This window comes from Cygnus olor, chromosome 4 (genome assembly GCF_009769625.2).
Source record: "Cygnus olor isolate bCygOlo1 chromosome 4, bCygOlo1.pri.v2, whole genome shotgun sequence".
Taxonomy (NCBI): domain Eukaryota; kingdom Metazoa; phylum Chordata; class Aves; order Anseriformes; family Anatidae; genus Cygnus; species Cygnus olor.
Genome location: NC_049172.1, coordinates 38,384,246 through 38,400,763, shown reverse-complemented (window position 1 = coordinate 38,400,763; position 16,518 = coordinate 38,384,246). Strand labels below are relative to the sequence as shown.

The 16,518-nt window shown below is 33.0% G+C and overlaps 1 long non-coding RNA gene across 4 annotated transcripts in view; it reads right to left on the bottom strand.

Moving 5' to 3' along the window:
• Positions 1–16,518, bottom strand: part of LOC121069736 — a 245,677-nt gene that overhangs the window by 62,739 nt on the left and 166,420 nt on the right. For all 4 annotated transcript variants that reach the window (XR_005819584.1, XR_005819585.1, XR_005819586.1 and 1 more), the window contains exon 7: positions 1,678–1,792. This is a non-coding gene — a long non-coding RNA (uncharacterized LOC121069736). The remainder of the gene's footprint in view (positions 1–1,677; positions 1,793–16,518) is intronic.

Below are 16,518 nucleotides of genomic sequence, written 5' to 3'. Positions count from 1 at the left end.
CTATCGTACATTCCCAGAATTTCCATCATTTACAAGGCTATGAGAAAACTTAAAGAAAAATAAATAAATGTAAAAATAAACCTAAAAGCACTCATACAAAAAAAAAACACTAAGTCATTATTAGCAAGGACACTAAAACAGTATGTACTTACATGAGAATACCGTTTTATAGTTCTGTCTCCTCCTCTGAACAGAAACATGACACTACTATCATCTCACATTTCTCTTCCCTTTATTTCATTTGTATCTGCTTTAAAGGTGAAATGGAAGGCAAGAATGAAGAGATGCAGCAGAGTGGAAAAAGGAAAAATTGAATGTAGACAAGAAGTTTTTTTCTAAGCTTGATGAAATGTGGAAGAGTGTACAGGAAACCACAAAAAGTTCTCATTCTTCTACGTCAATGTGATAAGAGTACAGTGCATGAGCATTCTGCCCTTTCCTCCTCTTTTGGGAAGAGGAGCCTCACCATCCTGCATTCAAGGCAGAATAGGAAACTGTCAACTAGCTTCAAGAAATTCAAAACAATAGAAGCAAAAAATGTTTTATGACTATTGACAACAGCTGAACAAACTAAACGTAAACTGAGATGCCAATTGCTGACCATAGTCTGAGACAGTGCTGCAATCTGCCTTGAAGTCACTACAGAGAATTTTTCCCTTTGCTAGAAAGGATATGATACACATTCATTTATTTTATTTATCTCATTTTTTATTCTTTTTCCTAAGCCAGGCCCAAGAGGTGTGAAAAACTGCCTAATCATTCAGGTTAAACACTTCAGAAGAGTCTATAGTGGTGGCATAACTGTTTGATGTGGAAATAAAACATACATAGCTCTACTGTTAGAAAACTCTATACCTTATCCTTTGCTTCCATTTATTTTCTTTTAAACAAATACATAACTACTTACATAAAAGAAAACAAAACAATGTGACCACATAAAGCATGACTCCCAAAACCAGGGAAAAAGAATAGACAGCTACTCTTGATAAGTTTTGTATGTATTCCTTAATGCCCAATAGGAAGTTATTCAAATGTCCTGATAATTATACTTCTAAGAATTACAGAAAATAGAAAAATAAGTAACGTTTAACATTCAAATCTTTGAGGACAAAGATTTGATTAACAATCCTCTCCTTCTGTAGAACAGTACTTTAGAACAACAGAACACTATAAAACAGCAAAAATATATGGAACGCTCCTTAAAATATCATATCCTGTCACATACTGGAATGAATTAACTTCATACACCTGAAGTCAGGACAAGCTAAGGAATTTAACTTAATATGCTAAAAAAATAAAATAAAATAAAAGTACACTTGTCCCTAAAAATGATGCTAATTTATTTACAAACATTTGAATTTCTTTGCGTAGAAAACCTGGATGTCACTAGCAAAGATTTATTTACTTTTGATAGCTCCTATTATGCTACAATCTGTTAAGCTTCAGAAAGCAGTATTCTGATGTTTATTTAAAAATCAAAATGGATTATACTAGTTAAATAGATTCAAAAAAAACCCACCCCTTGTTCAATGGGTATTTCACTAAAAACACATCTTATGCTGGGTGTCTTCCTTGTCAAGTAACATCATTAGCTTATATAAAACTTGTTATCACTTTGCCAAGAAATACATTGTGTATCACCATTTAAAACACACACACACAAAAACAGCAACCCACCTTCCCCTCAAAAAAGGACTGTATCGCATCTTGTGTACCCCAATCCATGAGTAAGTCCCATCTGAAGGAGGCTTGATAGCAGCAGTGTCAGAAGCCCACAAATAAACAACATGCCCTGCAAAAAGAAGCAAGCAAGAGGGTTGCAGCATTTCTCTTCCCAGCTACCATACACAAACTTTTTAGCTTCTTGGCATGTTTTCAAATGGAAAACTGATGAAGCTGTACTCATTTAGTTACCTCCAATAATTTTATGAAATGTATCTTCAACTGTATCAGTAGGGATAATTTTCTTATTCATTGTATTGTCTATTGAACAACTTTTGTTGTTGTTGTTTAAAATAGCCTAGCTGCTACCTAGCAAACTGTCAGTATTCTTTACATCTATCCTACATATTCTGACAAAACTTATTGTCTTGAATAATGTATCATCATTTCTGAAACAAATCTCCATTCCTCATTCCACATGTTGTCAAATTCCTTTTCACAGCTTCGTTCACACATTTTATTTCAACACTACAGACTGAATAATTTCCTCCCTCTCATTTCCTCTGCTTTTTTTCCTTTTTTTTTTATTATACTCAGTTTCCTTCACCCTTTACAGCAGCAGTTCATTTTTGATACCTGCTTATTCTGTCATTCCTGTCCTTTTTGCTCTCTGCTTGACACTTCTCAGATTAACTTCCTTACCAAATCCTGCCAAACTTTAGTCTTGTGCCACTGATGATAATGCTTGAAACAGATTTCTCTGCTGTTCTGCTCTTGAGAGCAGCAGAATAATGTCTGAACAGCAACACATTGAAGAGACTATACTCAGTGTAATCATTTCAACAAACTGTAGCCCCTGCAGGGGAACAGGTGACTTTTTTATTAGGTTATATACTTTGTGAAGGATTCCTGTTTTTTTTTTTTTTTAAATATGCAATAGCATTCCTATTTATCTCCAACATTTTGCAGATGCCTATCAAAATATCCTTAAGAAAAACTCACACAAGTAAAAGTGTCTTTCATTTGGTGAAAGCCAGTGTGAACTTCAGACAGCCCAAAGCTTCCATACAAGATTTACAAAATGCAGAACTGATTCTCCATAACCAGCCAAAACCCCTCAGCAGGCAGGTGTATCTAACAACACTCAGAAGTTACTAGACTGAAGCCGGAAGTATCAGGGGAATGCAAAGATTTCATCTAGAGGTCTTTGGGTGTAGCATTTCCATTTTTCTTCAGATAAATCATAAGTAGGAAATTTAGGAACATTTCATAAAAATGATCATTCAAGTAACTATTTAGATGGGTCTTTCATGACTATAAGACAATCATAGTAAATACATATATATACACACGCACAAGAAAAACTGCAGGATTAGGATATTAAGCAGGTATACTTTCATTCCTTCATATTAATTAGAAAGAGAAAAGGCAATATTTTTGCTATACTCTTTATCTTGCATTGGATGACATCTAACAGGCCATGGAAGGTTCAGGACAAATAAAATTTACTGTGTTATTAGTAGCACTATTGCAACCTACAAAACATAACTGAGGAATTCCCATTACGTTTTTTTCCCCTATTGTATTTTTTTTCATAACAGGGTACACACATCTCTCTAGTGTTGTAGAACCTGGCTTTATCCCATCACAAAGGCTTTTTATGACTACACGTGGGAGTAATCAGCAGGAAAAGAACACTTAAGAGTTAATTTACAGACTGTTATGAAGGGTTTTAATGAAACAAGAGAATCAATGAGACTTTAGTCTGTAAGTTTCACAGAATGCCTACACCTCCAAGAATGCACTTGAACTGGCATTTTTAGAAATAATGCTGTTGTATAACTTCCTATAACTTCCTTTTCCCTATTCTGGTCAAAAGTGCTTCAGATAAACTACCCAGTTTCTTTTGACTTTATCAGATGATTTCCAAGTGAAAAATGTTGTACACATTTTTGTAACATCTGACTGATCTGAAAGTCTCTGTGCATTACAAACAAAGCATATGAAGGTCTTATGGGTAGAAAACAGTACCAAGGAGACAAGCTTGCTTTTATGTAAATGATTTTTCTGTAAAATACACCTTACACAAAAATCTATATATGATTTATAATATTTTTTGCATATACATAAATAAGAGTAAATACAATCTCTTTCACCACAATTTTTTTTTTCTTGAAGGTTACTATGTGATATAGAAAGTTAAGAACATCCTCAATAATAAAGTTTTTAATACAATCTCACTTATTTTTCTTACAAGAAGGGCTTGATTTTCCATACATGTTTATGGATTTACAGAAGTATTTTCAAATAAAAAGGACATAGCTAGATCAGTAACTCCATTATTCCTTTTCATTTGTTTTTCAAATTAACCATCTTCAGTTATGTGCATGTTATGCTCAGCCTAATCATCTAAGTCACGTTCTCAAACATTCAAGTTTTCATACATTTAGACCTAACAGACTTTTTTTTTTTTTCGAGCAAACTGAAATTTCCTATCCAAGTGGGCCAAAGAAACAATAGCTCTTCAGGCAGTCATTGTATTTCACTGCACACTTTATCCCTGAAAAAGTCACAAATATTGTTCCCAATACAATGCTATGCCCTTTACTACAGTGGAAAATACATAGTGGTGCTAAGAACTGCTGAATACATTGCACCAGCAGTGAAATAAGTTAGAGTACTGTAATGAAAAGAGAATTATTTTTTTGTGTGTAGGGACAAAGAAAAGAGTGGTTGTGGACTTTTTTCTTTTCTTTTCTTTTCTTTTAACATATATATAGTAAACTATATAGAGAGACACAGATAGTTTGCAGGACTCTGAATCTGATGATGTGGTTCCCAGTTCTTTGCAACACATACAAATAAAGCACTTTACATGTTGAAAGAAATTCTTCAAGGACAAATAAAATGTCTTTGTTAGTGTCTATACAATACATGGTACAGTAGTGTTCTTGTTATAATTACACTACTTGCACAACAACAATACAAAAAACTTTTGTAAAGACAAAGTCTGATATGAACTCAGAGATAAAGATCAAAACATCGCTGTTCTACATCTGTGACTTGCCATGGGGATGGAAATATGTGACAGAAAGCACGTTTCACACAAAATTACACATTAATAGTCATATTTTGTAAGTGATAGGAAGACTCCTCACCCCCTGAAGCCCACCCGAAAAAAAAACAAAAAGAGAGGGGAAAATACTTAAGTCCTATATGAACTTGCTAAGTGCTACATACACAAAATCTTTGTTAAATAAACCCATCCTTTGTCTCCAAGAATCACCAATCACATTGCATTTTTGTAAAAACAGAAACTTCTAATGAAAATATTAAGACCCATCATTACATAGACCTGAACAAATGGACCTCAAGTGTAGTTGATTTTCCACAACTTTGTTGCATTTTGCCATTTCTTGTGTTGTAAAATTTAGCTGAACAACTTTTAATATCATACTTAAGCTCCAGACAATTCAGTGCTATTAGCATTTTAATTATAATAAAGCAAATGATTTGTTATTTGTAATTTATTACACTTTTAAAGTTGCAGTTTGACATACATCAACTTTTTGTTTTGTATCATATTTGCATTTTCTTTTTGATTCCCTGCAACACAACTCCTCCATTTTTCTGGATGTCCTAGTACGTTAACTACTCCAAAGTAGTATTCAATAAATAGGCCTACTACTTTTCAGAAGATCCATGTTAAAACATGGAAATGTAATAAGCTATGAGGGAAAATTATCAATGAAAAGCTACTCCATGACAGAAGTGCCCTTTGAAACATACATACGTGCATACACACAATTCCCCACTAGGCAAGAAACTCTATGCTTGGAGTAATGATCAAAAACATCCAACTGACAGAGGATTAACTTGATACAACAAGATCTAGAAGCTTAATGCTACCAATGTGAAGAAATATACGTTTAATTCAATAAATTTGGTAGGACAAGAACCTTATGATTGCTTGAGCAATAAAGACAAGGTTAACAGCAAAGTTCATTTTACAAAACAAAACTATTTTAATACTCTCCATAACAAAGATAGACCCTGTATCCATACTCTCCCCTATCAACTTCAGAGAAAAATAAAAAGTGAAAACCAGTTAACTGGTTCCTCAGGCAGTGCTTTGACTTGAGCAGCTGATCTAGACCTTCATCAGCTATTTTCTCTAGAGTAGTTCTCATAACTCCTCCTTAAAGGAGATATTGGCTTATTTTACGCTTACTTCTACTTATTACACTGGTCATTTCCGTAATCATAATACAGTCTGATCACTGGCTGTCTTTTGTGGCATAGTAATGCTAAAGACTCTTATGGCTGCCTTAGGCAACAATCTAGGGATATCAGCAAATATCAGGTGCCCTGGGCTCACTACTATAGAAATATGCAGTAATATCAGGTAAAGACAAAGCAATAGGCAGTTATGAGGTAACTGTACCCAGAGAAAGTTTTATTCCAACTTTCAATAGATACTGGTTTGTGCCCTGGAAGAAAAGAATTGTATTCCTTTTAAAAATCCATCTATTTTGTTGTGTTTTTGTTGTTGTTGTTGTTTTTTGTTTGTTTGGTTTTTTTTTTGTTTCTTTGTTTTCATTTAATATTGTAACTCTATGCTCTTCCTCTTCAAATAAATTAATGGCTCTATTGTAAAAAAGCTAAGGTACCAAAAAGAGGGTGGTAGCTGAGGGACTTCTAACAACTTTTATAACAATATGAAGATTGAGCCTGAGTTTCCCCAGCCCTCTTTTGAAACTTAAAGCCTTCATAAGAAATTAAAAGACAAGAGCATCCAATCATTCCTATTAAAACGCTGACAACGCAAAATAATACAATACTGGAAATTCAATATTACAAACAGTAATGAAACATTAACAGCTGAACAAGGTATACAAATCACTTTCTAATAGATGATTAGATGGATCCTGGAATAGGTAAGAGGAAAAAAAATAGACACTTCTTATATAGAATTAACTCTATCAGTCCCACTGAAAATATGATCAGATGAGGGCACCTCTGAAAGGGATAGGTTTTCCAAGGCATTACTTCTTAACACTGCCATTCAGGGTTTCTATTGTTTTGAAAGAAGAAAACTTGGTTATAATTACCAAGGGTAAAAAAATAGATAAAATGAACATCCTCCCAAGAATTAAGAAACAGAACTACAAACCTTTACATACAAGTGAACGCTAACCATAAAGGAGGTCCAAAGCACCTGCATATCATTATTAAAGTATTCCAGCCCGACCTATGACACTAAATTTCTTTGAACACGCATTTTAATACAGTTATTTCTTTGGTCTGCTGAATTTCAAGAAATCCATATGGTATAATGCTGAAGTATGAAGATTACACTAAATTGCTGTGGGTTTTTTTTTTGGTTTTTTTTTTTTTGGATTATTAAAAAGGACGCACCAAGCAACAAGCTCAGTCCTCTAATATCACTGTGATGTTATGTAAATTTCATGTGCTAGGGTGGCAATCAAAAGCTGAACTTACACTCTTATTCATCTGCATACAAAAAAAAAAAGGCCGAGTTTCTCAAGCATTCAGCTGCATGTAAAAACAACAGTATTTCTACAGCAATGTATGTGCAATATATAGACTTACATCAGAAAAAAAATTCAAAAACTAAGAACTCTTCCCACACCCTCTCACAGATTGATAACTTATTTTTGCTATTGTTTATGTTAGTGCTCTTTACATGCACCTCTGAGCATTAATGCATGACTTTGTTGGTAGTCACTACCTTAAATCTCTCCTAATGGAAAGTATCAGTAGCTTAAGAAAAAGTAAGCTTGAGTTTTTAAGGATACTATTTGTCAAGACAGCATTGTTTATTTATTACCAAAAGAGGAACTGCCATGATTCTTTTTGTCTTCGTGTATACGTTAGCCTTGTGCTCTTCTTTATCCTCCCTAGAAATGCTTAAAAAAAAAAAATGACATCAGCAAGCAAATTCAACTTGGAATCACTTAACATTTCCTGACACTACCATGCAAGACAATCATTCTCTGGCTTGTACAGTATAGTACGCACAGCCTTTGGCTGTTCTGTGAGTTTCTCTTACAGAACTATAATTACTTCAGGGGGATTGAGTACATGGAACTAATTGATGTTTAACATTTAAGAAATGTAACAATTTTATGCCAGTGTAAAAATGTCAACAGTAATTCATAGGATTTGAAGAAATTTCACTGTTGGCAGAATCAATAACTACACATGGGAAATTATCCTAAATAAGAGTGCCACATCTAATATAAAACTCTTTCTGAAAAAGTAAACTTTGTGGGGTATATTGATACAGCTACCTGGTGACAGCTGAAATAACACAGCTGGGATTTAGAAGAATTAATAAAACATGTACATGTCTGTTGAAAAAATATTTTTGCTTGATGTTGTTCTTTTCAGTATGGAAATCACTTAGAATATGAACAGATTATCACATAAACAATGTGGGTGTAATGTCAATCCAAGAAGAGACGTGCTTTATCAAAAAGTACACTCATGACATGCATCATAACCCAGAGGTTCATAAGAAGTTCACAACAAAAATGGGAATATAACTCAGATTCTGCAGTCCCCCAAATAATATCTTGGAACTAAAAACATTTCTTACTTTTGACAAATGACAGTCACATATATATCAATAAAATGAACCCACGGCAGGGTAACCACATTTCCTGTTTCTAAGTGGTCACTAGAAACACAAACAATACAAGTGTCAGTAGAACCAACTTGGTATGAGGAAAAACAAATATTTCAAAAGCACTCCAAGTGTTATTCTAAAGGGCATATCCTCAGAATCTATTCTGAAATTTTATCTTGCAAGAAATTCCAGCATTGGTAAGGGAGGAAGAGATTATTTTTTTTTTTAAATGAAAATCTGAAATGGTGTAATGGTGTAACTTCAGGTAAGTTTGTGTTTTCTTCTAGGAAGGTCTTAATTTTTATTTATTTATTTTAAATGATAGCATTAAGACCTTCCTAGAACTGGTGGTGATGGTTGCTTTTTTGTTGATGTTTTGTTTTAAATAGCATTTAATCTTTTTTTTTTCTTTATTTCTATGCACTATTTCACACTTATGCAACACAGCAACTATGCCTTCCATTGCACATCAGTAACTAAGTTCATTGTTCACAGTCTCACAATCTACATTTGATGAACAGATAACGACATCAAGAACAAAAGTTACATCTGTAGAGACTGTCCTTGAACAGACAAGAAACATCAAATGTAAATTCCATGACACAGTAATTACAAAAAAATTTTTCTTGGTCTGAGAAGAAAATGTATGGGGGAAATTCAATAAATTGAGGTACATTCATACTTTTGTCACAACTTTCATGAGGCAAAGTGCTGATTTTTTTCTTCAATTATACTTAAAAGGAATTGTTAAAATCAAAATTCCCCTTTTAAATATAGTTTTCATCAGTTCATGTCAGTCAATTATTCCTGTTAGAATTATAACCTAGCTCCGTGGAATTGAACATTCATAGTTCCATCTACAGGAACAGGTAATGTGTTTCCTTTCATTCATTTTTTGATCAGAAAACTCCAGTTTTCGTAGGTATGCCAAGTGGCAGGGACTGTGGAACATAGCAAGTATGCTAGCAGGGATACAAGAAAGCTCCTAGATTACTGCGACTTCACTTAAACAGATGTTTCAATAGTCCATCTTACCCATTCTGTTCCAAATATACAAGTAGCAGAAAAAGATCTAGTTAAGTTTCAGCATAGCTCAAGGTTATGAATTTTCCTCAAGTTCAAAGATGATTTTAGATGCTGAACCTTTGTAATCATATGTAACTGTAGTGTTTCTCTTGATTTCCATGAGGCTAAGATTCATTCTAAGGGTTTAAATATCTCATGTTTGTTAATAGTCAGTCTTTACAGGCAGCTTTGCAAAGTAAAGCAGCACAGATTTTTATTGATTCTAGGGGGAATAATCACTGACTTCAAGGCAAGGATAGCATCATAATTATTCCATGCTTAGAATTGTCTCGTGAGATTGACTTCAGAGAGCTCAGCAGCCTGAAAATAAAATAAAATAAAATAAAAATAAAATAAAATAAATCTCCAACTCGGTGGGGCACAGTGATTAATGGATATAAAAGTAATAATATGGGATCTTTTGATCTGCTTTTATTCTGGGCCAATCTGTGTTTACACAAATGAACACCTTTGAATTATTATTTGTAAACATGAGATAAAACTGTTTTTACATTAGTGTAGCACTGCTAATTTCAGCTTCAATAGACAAAAGAGAATAAGTAGTGGATGAGACAGGGAACTGGAGTTTCCCATGCCAATTTGCCATGATATTTGAGATTGCAGCAAATGAGTGAGGGAGGTACTTACTCATCAAACAGTGAAAAAAATAAATATTGAACAGCTGCATCATTAACTGTGTGCCATTCAATCTGCATGCTAAATGAGGCAAAGATCCCATGGAAATAACACTATGTCATGTAATTAATAACCGTATTGTAATGTTTATGAACATGTACTAGACAGGTGTGGCACAGGTGATTTTTTTTTTAATGTTAGTTCTTCCTTCATTTTTAGCAGTCATCCTATACACAACTGTTGCAGGAAATAGTATATTAGGACATAACCGTAAAAAGTTTTTAGGCTGAGACTGTAATGAATAAACTGCTTACAGAGAACAAAACTATCCCCCAAGATGCAATAGCAAGTAATTAAAATGATCTTCAATGTTGCTAAATATAGCATTTCACATAAAGGATGTATGAAAATGTACTTCTGAAATTGTATGTGTGTGTTTTATATCAGTATTAGGATGATTAAAATTTCTCATGAAGTGACAGTTCTTCATAACACTATTCTGAGCCACAGCAAGTATCACATTACACATATGTACAGATATTTAAAAGTATAGTGATTTATTATAAATTTCATAATTTTGTTATATAATTTTATTATTGTAATTATATCATTATTGCAATTACAGCACAATAGTAATTGTAATTGTAATAGTTACAAATTATTGTACAATTTATAATAAAACCAGGACAATTTAGAGAAACCATGCAAGCAACTAACATTCTTAAAGTTTCACAATATCTGACCAGTGCTAGGTTTGTGTTCAAGCAAACAAACAGTAATCAGATCTCATAAAACCTTAAGAATTATTAGCAGTATAAAGATTTTTTTCAGTCTTTTGATTCAAGTGGAACTTATTTTTCTTCTGTAATTTGGAGGAAAAAATAATGACAAAGAGCCAGAGAGATTATCATAAGAATATCACTCATAGCTAGAATGTAATTTGGGCCAATATTTATATGTCCAGAGTAGTAAAAGACATAATCATCCTATCTAATTACAATTTGCATTCAAAGAAGGAGACAAAAAAAGAGTGAAACACATTTCTGGTTCAGAAACGACCAACATTGACCTTCACAATTCCTGCTGTCTTTCCCCTTCTAAAAGTCAGATTCTGATCAACCAGAAGTCACTATTTCAATATTTCTGTGGTCGTGTGAAATGTAAGATTTCTGAAATACTTGAAAACTCATTCTACTCTTCATACCTTTGATGAAGATTTAAGCAATAATCTATATGAAAGCATAGTCCTTAATAAGTACCCAAAGTTGGCTGACCAATATAGCAATGTTAAAATTTTTCCTCTTTTCCCCCATACCACTCCCTTCAAAAAAAAAAAAAAAAAAAGGCAAGAAATCTAGAACCTTAGTCACTTGTTTTTGAGTCCAACTTTTCAACTTTTTCTTTTTCTGCCATTCATCCAGTGATACCAACTTATAAGCATATACCAGACTCTTTTCCAAAATTAATGCTAAATTAAATTAATACTAAATTAAAAGTTAAATTTCTACAGTTACTCCAACGGGCAAGTAATACATAGCTGTGGAAGGATTATGTTCACTGCAAAACTCCTGGAAATAAGAATCACAATTACTAAAGCAGCCGTCTTTTCTGGATGTGAGCTGATTTTATACAGCATATTTCAGAAGAACTGTAACAAATTGCAGGAAAAAAAAACACTTCAAGTTTTGGAAACTGAATTATGGCATATGTTATGTTGGGCCAGTATTTTGAGTAAGATTAGGAAGTATTGTTATTACTGCTTTCAAATGAAAGCAGCTTTTAGCAAGTTGTTCAGAACTATAAATAAAAATCTTGCTTAAATTAGTACGTCATGTGGGAGATTGGTACAATAAAATGCAACAAATATGGCGTGTTTTTTCTTTTCTTTGCTATCTTGGAATACTCTAGAGGTAAAATAAGAAGAGTCAGATGCTTACTGTTTACTATAAAATTAAATTATTCAAATAATGCATTGGCAGAAATATTTGTCTTCAGCCAATATAAGTACTGAAAGTTTTATTGGATAGCTATGATTTCAGGTCTAATCTTTACCAGAAGACAAATTCTGAACATATTCTGAATGTATAAGAGTAAAAAAAAAAAAAAAAAAAAAAAACCTAACAAACAAAAGACTGCTAACACTGATATGACATGATTTTAGACATATAAATGGTCTCAACTCATTCATTGGCTAATGTTCAATTAGCTCTACTAACAGTATGTGAGAGAGATTTAAACACTTTCAGAAAAAAATCAATTTCATTCTTATTCTTCAGCAGATCTCATGATGATGTAGTAAGCGTCAACACTACATATTGGGTAAGATGCTTTTGTCTAGTCCAAGTTTCTGGGCTCTTAACAATTCATAAAAAACCACAACTATTGCAAGCTGATTTCTTACTACTAGAAATTCCTGACTACTTTCAGATTTTCAGCAAATACAGCTGTATACATTGGTTTCTGGTATACCTATGTGTAAACTAGAAATCCCATAAAACCTAACATTCAGGTAATAAATGTGGGTGCAGCAGGTAATTTGGCTTGCTAAGAGTAAGATTTCTGTCTTTGTAACTTAATGACAGCTTTCAAGATTATTTCAGAATCAAAGATTTATTCATCTCCACCTTTTCTTCTACTCCTAACTTGTCAGTACTTCACTATTCTCTTTAATTCTTTCTTCTAAATGAAGATAATTTCTCACTGTCTGAAAAAGTCTGAAATTTGTAAAGGGACTGACAACCTTCCTCTACTAATTTCCTGTTTTAAAAAGTCCAAGTCAAAAGGGATGAAGAAATTTCATCCATCTTATGCCAGTTGATCAACTAGAAGAAATTAATTTAATGGATTCATACCTCAACAGGTAGTCATACCATAAAAAAAGGTGTCATAACAACTAGCATTCAAACTTAGCAAGCTGGTTAAGGCTTTAAATTATGGCATGATGGACAGGCTTGATAGAGCCTAATTCTGAAAGTTTTAGAAAAATCAACTTCACCCCACTGATGATTTTCTAATCTCCCAGCGTGTTTTGGGATAGTGAAAATAAATCCTCTTCCATAACTATCATTCATGTGAAATGATAAGGGAGAAGGCTAACATCATTGCAGTGCCACAGAGCAAAATAATACAAGTTGTAGCCTCCTAATCATAAGGCATTAGCTGTTTCAGCATCTCCATCTTCTTCTAAGAATAAAGGTGAGAATATTTACATATGCAGGAGATGGTAAAACACTAAATGAGAGGAAAAATAACAAAAGTAAAAAAGTCAGTAAAAAGGCTCATGTAAAAAGTTTCATATCCCAAGATAAAACTGCACTATTTGACATAAAAATGCTAAATTAGTATTTAAATCTGCATAAACAGTTTCATATTTTTACTTTCTAAAAGCATTCATTGTTTTCACAACAAATAAAGTGGCTATGTAGCTATAATCTGCTCTCCTAAGAAGGAACTAACACAGGTAAAGATTAAGTTATTTTGCAAATACGAAACACTCCAACGTACAAAAGAAAATGGGAATAAACCAATAGACTGTTTTACATCAGTTCTTAAAGAGTCTTCCATTAAAAGGCAATGACTTAGCTCACTCCTCTCTTGCATACTATAGGCAGCAGTTTTTGATGGTTGTGGCACAGAGTTTGTTTTGTTTCTTAGCAAGAATTTTGTACTACAGTTTGAAAACAGAAAGCCTAATCACTGCTGCCAAGGATAAAACTCAGTTTTCATATGGGAGCTTGCACTGTTACATCTCCAGCATAATCCATCTATGACTGTTAACAATCATTAACATCACTAAGAACCATTTCTCATCATTCAAATCAAGACAAGAAAAATATTGTTGAAGTCAACAATGTCACAGTATGTGGGAGGCCACAGAAAATCTTACATCTTCTGGGATATAATTATGTTTTGCAAATGAGTGAATGTGATTAATTTAAAAATAAAAGTGCTGTATTTTCCACTTGATTTTACAGAATATTTTGAGACTAATTAAAAAGCTGTTGGTGAGGAAAAATAATATTTCTCATGTTCTCAAAAGTACCACCCACAGGCATAAAAGTGTTTTTTTTTTTTAAGCTTTTTAAGTTTTGTTGTTGTGTTGGTTTTTGTTTGTTTTTTTTTTTTTTTATGGTGGTTTTTGTTAGCTTTATTGTTTTTTGCCTTTTTTTTTGATAAATCAAGTCTGACAACTTATTTTTTAGAAAAGGTGACATCTGCCAAATTCTAAAAAAACTTTCAAATCCATTGTTAAAAGAAGAATTAAGATTTTCATGCCTGGTTCTGCTAAAACATTTTACAATAACGTTAAAAATCAAACAAAATTTCTGGATGTTTTTACAGATAAAAGTTTGATGTCTGCAGCTCCAGTTAACAAACAATGACAAAGAACAAAAAAACAGCAACAACCACACAGGTACAGACAGAAACAATGTCTTACCAAACAGTGAATGATTTGACCTCTTTTCATTTTTTAAACAGAAGCCAGATCCTATGATTTTATTCCACAGACAAAAATATGAATCCATTTTCTACACCTGAGTTTATGCTAGAAACATGATAATAGAAATGAGGTAATTTGTGTGCAAAGTAGCTAACTCTGCTTCAGGTCATTTATTACACATGCCAGGTAATTCCTATGCCTGAACACTTTACCGCTTTCTCTTCTTTACCCCTCTTTATTTCATCCTTGATCCAAGGAAGTTTCACAGTATTTTTTTCCACCTCACCAAATGTTACCATTTCAGTGAATCCACCTTTTTCACCTAGTTGACTGGACAAGGTGCATCTATTACAGTACCACAGCATAACACTTTTGCCCATATATCAGTCCATAACACAAAATGAAAGGGAGGCATTGTAAGAACAAATGAAACATGAATCAAGTATAATTAAAAAAAATAAATATCAAATCCAGTGCAAAAATGAATTAAAGATAGCTTATTTGTCATTTGACGTATATACCACTGCTTCACAGATAATCAGTTTTATCACTCATCTTGTGTTTTGATACAAGGCATTTGTAAATACATGCTAGCATATCAGAAGGCAATGGCCAAGATGTTATTTTGGTTTATTCGGTGTTACGTAAATTTTTGCTCATAGAAGACATGCAGAAAGACTCCATCCAGTTCATCTGCAGCATAACACTGACTAACTTTTAAATGCTTTTAGGAATTGTTTGCAAGTATTCATATCCAAAATGCATAAAACCATGCAGACAGTATTACCATAAAGGTATAAGTTATAGTCACCCAGTAGGAGAAAAGTTAATTCCTTTCTCTAAACTGTTTATTAGACAAATTAAAATGTAACATCCAGTATTTCAAAGTAGGAACCTAAACTTACAGATATCAGATAGGAAATCCTGATATACAAATCAATTTACTTTACAATAGTAAGGTTATTTTAACACATTTGGCCAGAAAAGCAGACTTACAGAAATAAGGAGCTGTATTTATACAACTTGAATTAAAGAAGAATAGAAAAAACAGTCTCCAGTCACCAATAAGTGCTGCAGCAACCAATGTTTTATCTAATAGGAGTTTAAAATAGCAGATTTATTCATTTGGAATAACATTTATGCTACTGATAGTAAGTTTGAAGATAGATCTGACACCTTTAGTAATGGCCCTCTAAAGAGGTTAAAGTTCGTAATTTTACTTTAACTTCTGCAGTAAGTTCTAAATTAGAAAAGAGACTAAGACTTCCAAGTTTCTTGGAAAGTGTTAACAAATATACAGGAAATAAAATAGTCAAAAAAAAAAGATTCAACTGGAAGCTATGTCAATACAGCTGAAATGAAAGCCTCACCTTTTGAGGCCAATATATATATATATCAATTTAAAAAAATATATATGTTATGCAAAGTTGGTTTTCTTTGTTGTTGTTTTGTTCCATCCTTCCCCCCGCAAATCCACTACTACTGCCTCTCTTAAATCTATTTGAAATCCATCTTGGAACATCATTTGACTTTGAACAAACCAATGCTTTAGAGTTCTACTCTTGAGTCACTCAATCCATTGCTTTAAACGTAAATAATGCTCTGATTGTATCTCTCTCTGAATGTACTCAGGGTGTACTGAGTGGTTTGAAAAGAAAAGCAATGAAGAATGGATAGGGGAAGGGGAGAATAATTTAAGTAGTAAAAAACTGAACTTTAAAACTGAACTTTCTGCTTGATTACTCAGCATTTCGTCACTTCAGAATGCCTTGTTCAGTCTTCACTTATGCTTGAATTTTGCCTTTTTTCTCATGTTGATTTTGTGTTTGAGAATACCAGCTGATAAAATAACATAGGTACTCCTGCTACTTCTTAAGTAGTTACTTCTTAAGTTACTACTTAGAGTGAGTGTCTCACTCACTTTAACCTATTTTTATAGTTACAGGAGTTACAGAATTTAGACAGATTACATGCCACTAAATTTTATCTAGAATTACGGAATATCTCCATATTTGGGCACTTCTTTTTGCTTCAACTTTTTAACATTTACTACATACCTGTA